Raw genomic sequence first — 6,287 nt, 5'->3', positions numbered from 1 at the left:
AACCAGGGGCACTTACGCACTAAGCCACATTCTCAGCCTTTTTTTCTATGTTATTTACAGACAGGGTCTGGCTGAGTTGCTTAGTGCCTCCCTGAGTTGCTGAGGCTAGCCTTAAACTCATGATCCTCCTGCCTCAGCCTCCTGAGCAGCTGGAATTACAGGCATGTGCCATGATGCCCAGCAGTTTTCAAACTTTCTTAAACAAGATGTTAATGCTATCCACATGTGATGTACCTCTAACAGCAGTGCTTGTAAATAACTGATGCTTATGAGTGGAAAATGGAAATGAAAGACAATTCCAAATAACCAGGGAGGTCTGCTTTTGCTGCCACCAGATGAAGCCAAGACTCAAGAGACAGAGAGATGAGACTAGAAGGAGTCTTAATGGCAAGAAGACAGCAGGTAGAAGTCGGAGGGCCTTGATAGGAGTGCATTAGGCAGGGTCACAGGTGCACAGGCTTATGTGGGGAGCCCAATTTTAGCCATAGCCTGGTAGGTGCAGAAAGCAATGGTCCTTAATTCCTGTAGTGATCATTTCTCTTGACTGTTGGTTTTCTCATTGGCCCTAGGTCACTAGGTGTCCTTGTAAACCTAAAGAAAGATGACTGATAGGGAGATCACATGATGGTGGTATTCTCTGATATTTTCCTTTATTCTTCTTTCCAGGCAAAGCATCAGGCTTAATTGGTTAATTATTTGGGGAGTGAAGTAAAACAGAAACCGTGGAAAAGCAGTCTTACTAGACCTAGAAGCTACTTAAGTCATTAACTGGTTTCAAAATCAAAACACTAATCAGTGCCTTATTTTATTTTTTTAAATATTTTTTTTTTTACTTGTCAATGGACCTTTATTTATTTATTTGCTTGCAGTGCTGAGGATGGTACCCAGGGCCTCACACCCGCCAGGCAAGCACTGTCCTACTGAGCCACAACCCCAGCCCTCAAGGCCTTATTTTAAATATTTGAGAACCAAAAAGGTCAATGAACTGTTAAAAAATATTCCATTTCTGATCACAATAAAAACCTTTAAATACCTGTAGAAAAAATAATTAGAAGTTTCCAGGACCCATAGCAGTAAAATTATGAAGCTTTACTAAAGAAAAAGAATTTTAAAAGTGGGGCGAAATAACAAAGATGAGAGAAGCATCATCGTGAAAATAAAAATGCTCCCAAATTAATTGGTATCACATCTTATTTTTTCCTGATGCTTTCAGTTGTTATCTCTAGTAATTGCAAAGTGATTTTCACTTCATTTGCAAAATATGATAGTTTCATTTCTTCCCTTTCTTTGTGTATCTCTTTCTCGGATAGCTTCGTCAGAATTTCTAGAGCTAAGGTAAATAAGGAACATAATTTGGCCTTGTTTTATTCCTATTTTATAGAGGAATAATTCACACTTCTCCATTAAGTGTAATTTTGACTTTGGGTTTTCAATAGAGTCCTTTTGTCATGTTAAAGAGGCAATCTTTTATTGCTTTTAGGAAGAATTTCAATGAAGAATCCCCTTTGGGCATTTATGGAAAAATTAGAGGCATTTTTATAATTTTTCCAATAATATTATTGGAAATATCATTTATGCTGACACTTGAGCTTTGGTGGTGAATAAACTAGAAATGGTTAAAGCATATGTTCCTTTAAAAAAACACATTCTATTCTGATTGCTAAAATCTATCTCAATTTTTTACATGTCAGGTAATTCATGACATTACCACTTAAAACTATAATGTTATAATGTTATTCTTACTAGGTGTGATAATCAAAATCTGCTTCATCTGGGCTGGGGTTGTGGCTCAGTGGTAGAGCATTCACCTGACACGTGCGAGGCCCTGGGTTTGATCCTCAGCACCACATATAAATAAAATAAGAGTATTGTGTCAACTACAACAAAAATATATATATATATATATATATATTTTTTTTTTAAAAAAACTCTGCTTCATCAAAGAAAGTGAAACAATTTAGAAAGAAAGGTAATATCAATAGCAACAAAAAATTTAGACAGTTCCGCCTTGCTAGGAAAAGAAAAGAAATGCTAAATAAAACCATAATGAGATACCCAAATTGACAGCAAGTTTTAAAATAATTCCAGTTCAGAAAAAAAAAAAAAGGATACTTTCCTTGCACAGAAGTATAAATCAGTACAACCTTAAAATTTTATGTACATAGCCCAAATCCAGTAAACTCAGGAAGGGGAAAGAAGGTGGTCAGATATGAATACTTCTTGATTTCTTCTTTCTTGTAGTTCCCAGATTTTCTACATATATAAAATTTATTCATTTCATAATTAAAATGGTGCATAGTCAGATTACAAACACAGTGAGGCACTTTTGCACATCCACCAGAATGGATAAAACAAAAAGAAATAATATTAATGTTGGTAATGATGGGGACCCCTGGAACTTATTTTATTTGTTTTTGGTAATGGGGATTTAATCCAGGGGGCTTTCACCACTGGGCATCCCCAGTCCCACCTTTTTTACTTTACTTATTTATTTTTTATTTTGAGACAGAGTCTCACTAATTTATTTAGGGCCTTGTTATATTGCTATATTGCTGAGTTTGGCCTTGAACTTGTTGTTGTCCTGTCTCAGTCTCCCGAGTCACTAGGATTATAGGCATGTGCCACTATGCCAACCGCCCCTAGAATTTTTTTTTTTTAATATTTACTTTTTACTTATAGGTGGACACACGTCTTTATTTTATTTTCATGTGGTGCTGAGGATCGAACCCAGGGCCTCACTCATGGTAGGCGAGCGATCTACCTCTGAGCCAGAACCCCAGCCCAGCCTTTCTATTCTTAAACATTAGTTATAGGTGTATAAATTGGTTCAACTACTTTGGAAACCCCTCTGACAGTTATTTACTAAACTAAACCTAGACCTACCAGCAATTTCATTCCTAAGTCTGTACTCAGCAGAAATAAGTGCACACATCCACCAAAAGACCTGCGCAAAAATGCTCACCATATGCTTACACAGGTTTATTTGTGATAAAAACTTTAAACAATTCAAATGTCTGATAAAAGAATAGATAAGTCTGGTACATTCAGGCAAACCCAATCCTGCAAAACAGAAGAAGGAATTCTGAATATGTGTAACAAAAGGAATGAGTTTCACAAACATGTTACAACAAAGAAGCCAAAGGCAAGAATGCATATGGGGGGACTGGGGTTGTGGTTCAGTGGTAGAGCCTTCCCTAGCATGTGTGAAGCACTGGGTTCAATTCTCAGCACCACATAAAAATATATAAAATAAAGGTCCATTGACAACAACAACAACAAAAAAAAAATTAAAACAACAACAACAACAACAACAAAAAAGAGTACATACTGGTGGTTCTTTTAAATTAAGTTCAAGAACAGACAAAAGGGGGCTTGGGTTGTGGCTCAGTGGTAGAGCACTTACCTGGTGTGTGCAAAACACTGGGTTTGATCCTCAACACTACGTAAAAATAAATAAACAAAATAAAGGTATTGTGTCCATCTACAACTAAAAGCATTAAAAAAAAAATACCGACAGAAGTATTCATTAGTGAAGGTAATGGTGGTCATCACTGAGGGGTGAGTGAGCCTTAAGTGAGAGGAGATAGCAGGGGACTCTGGTTAGAAATGTTCTGTTTTGGTTCAGACTGTGGCTTCTTAGGCATTCACATATGCAAAAGTTTATTAACTTTATTTTAAATTTATGCACTTCATGAAAGTTATTCCTCAGCAAAAAGAGGAATTATGAAACGTTTTTACTTCCCCCCCCACACACTGGGGATTGAGTCCTGCCCTTGTGCATGTGATAGGCAAGAGCTCTATCACTGAACTACACCTTCAGCCATTTTTTAATTCATTCATTCTTCTAAGTATTCTGTATTTGATGCTTCAGGGAAAAGGGGGCACATCTGAACACACTAAAAAAAAAAAAAAAAAAAAAAAGATAAAAATCTTGCTGGCATATAAACTTTCAAAGTCTAGGCCCTGTGGAAAACAGGAAGGAGTTTGGCAATCAGTAGGCCAGGGCAGAGCTCTCCATTCCCCACACAGAGGAGAGAGGGGAGGGGAATGTGTGCAGAGTGCCCTTCACCCTCACACCAACATCTGGCTGCTCAGGGACAGAATCAGAAATCCCAGATAGGTTTGGGGGATTGTTGGGGTAAAGGGCAAGAATTGCAGAGAAAAATTGGTTGGTGATGTGCTCAGACCAGACCCCAGGACAGAGGCCCCAGGGGGCCCAGGGGGTCTAGCCTGTGAGAAATCCAAAAGGGCCTAAGGAGCCCTATAGAGTTTCCTCAGCACAGAGGGCAGCTCAGAGGGCCACAGGAGCAACAGACGGGATTCCCAGAGGATGTGGAGGTTTGGAGAAGAGTCACCAGCCTTGAAGAAGGATCTGGGATAGGAACACAGCACAAGCCGCAGTAGCATCTGGGGCTCCAGCGGGGATGGTGACTGGAGTGTGATGTGATGGCAGGCGCATTGGGACAAGCTGGGAGTGTTACCAGAATAAGGTCTGTGCTGCTTGCTGCTCAAACAAGAGTTGGTAGGAAAGAATCAGGTTTATGAAAGGGCCAGCCCTGAAGAAAATGGTGGAGCTATTGTTCTCAAAGCTTCATCTTCCAGAACTCAAGGGCCCAGAGGGTTTTTCTTTAGAGGGAAAGGAGGTACATGGAGACAAGGGGCAGGATGATACATGTTGAGCATGGTCTTCATCACCCAGAGCATGTCTCTCCTTTGTTTTTGTGTGTGTTTTTCTCTGACCTGAGCGCCACATCACAGTGGACCTTGACCTCCTGCGGACTAGTTCCTGCATTTTCTTAAAATAGACATAATTTTTCTACAAGTTAAAGCTCACAGCAATGTACTTGCTTTGGTGTGTGTGGTGCTGGGGATGGACTCAGGGGCCCATGCATGCTGGGCAAGCATCTGCCACTAAGCACATCCCCAGCCCCATGGTGTTCATGCTTTGTGTTAGTTGATGCATGAAGACTGAGAAGGGGCGGTCCAAAGGTCATCAGATGTCTGGGGTCTACGAAATCTAAAGAAAGTTTATATAGCGCTTATCTTAACCATTGAGATGCAGCTTCTCTTTTGAATATAGAATGCTGGCCAAAGGGTTGGGGTATAAACCTGTGAAAAGATTAGAGAAGCCTGGCCTGGTAATGGTCACACACCTGTAATCCCAGCTACTCTAGAGGCTGAGGCAGGAGGACCAAAAGTTCAAGGCCAGCCTGGGTATTAGTAAGACCCTATCTCAAAATAAAAAATACAAAGGGGTGAGGGTTGTAGCTCAGTGGTAAAACATCCCCGGTTCAATCCCCTGTAAATGTAAATATGTACATACCTGCATATAAGTTAAGAATTTTTTATCCAAAATGCTTGGGACCAGAAGTGTTTCAGATTTCAGAATGTTTTTCAGATTTTGGAATATTTGCACACAAATAATGAGATATCTTGGGGATGGGACCCAAGTCTAAGCAAGAAATTCATAGATGCTTACAGAAACAACAACAACAAATTAACTTTTGAGTCACAAGCACAGAAAAGCAACTCAGAATCAGAAAACTGGCATTGTTCCCTCTAATCCCTGTCTCTAATCCTCAGATTTTTTCATTTCACCGGTTGTCCCTGTGGAGTTACTTCTCTATAGCAAAATGGTCCTGTTCAGGATCATGGATAATATTTACTTTTCATATTTCTTTTGTCAGTTTTGGTTTGGAACATTTCCTTTGTCTTTTCTTGACTTTCACAACCTTGAAAATTTAGAAAATTAAAGGCCAATAGTTTTGAAGACTGTCCCACAGTTTTGTTTTTTTTTTAGAGAGAGAATTTTTTTTTTAATTTTTAATATTTATTTTTTAGTATTTGGCGGACACAACATCTTTGTCTGTATGTGATGCTGAGGATCAAACCTGGGCCACACGCATGCCAGGAGAGCGCGCTACCGCTTGAGCCACATCCCCAGTCCAAGTCCCACAGTTTTTGTGTGTCTCATGTTTCTTCATCACTGAATTCATATTATGGGCCTTAGACAGGAATATTGAAGAGATTCTGTCCATTGCCTAAGCACCCTATCATGGCCCATAATTTAGATTTGACCCATTAATGATGAGGTTCACATAGATCACTTGACCAAGCTGGTTCAGCCAGAGTTCTCCACTGTAAGGTTACTCTCTCCCCATCATAATTAGTAAGTACTTTGTGTACATGGTAGGGGGCTTTATTTTTATTTGTTTGTGAACATGGTAGGGGGCTTTATTTTTTGTTTGTTGATTGATTGATTGATTACAGCACAAGGAACAGGACCC

This window comes from Callospermophilus lateralis, chromosome 11 (assembly GCF_048772815.1).
Source record: "Callospermophilus lateralis isolate mCalLat2 chromosome 11, mCalLat2.hap1, whole genome shotgun sequence".
NCBI lineage: Eukaryota > Metazoa > Chordata > Mammalia > Rodentia > Sciuridae > Callospermophilus > Callospermophilus lateralis.
The sequence above is the reverse complement of the archived record's forward strand: the minus strand, read 5'-3'. Positions refer to the sequence as shown.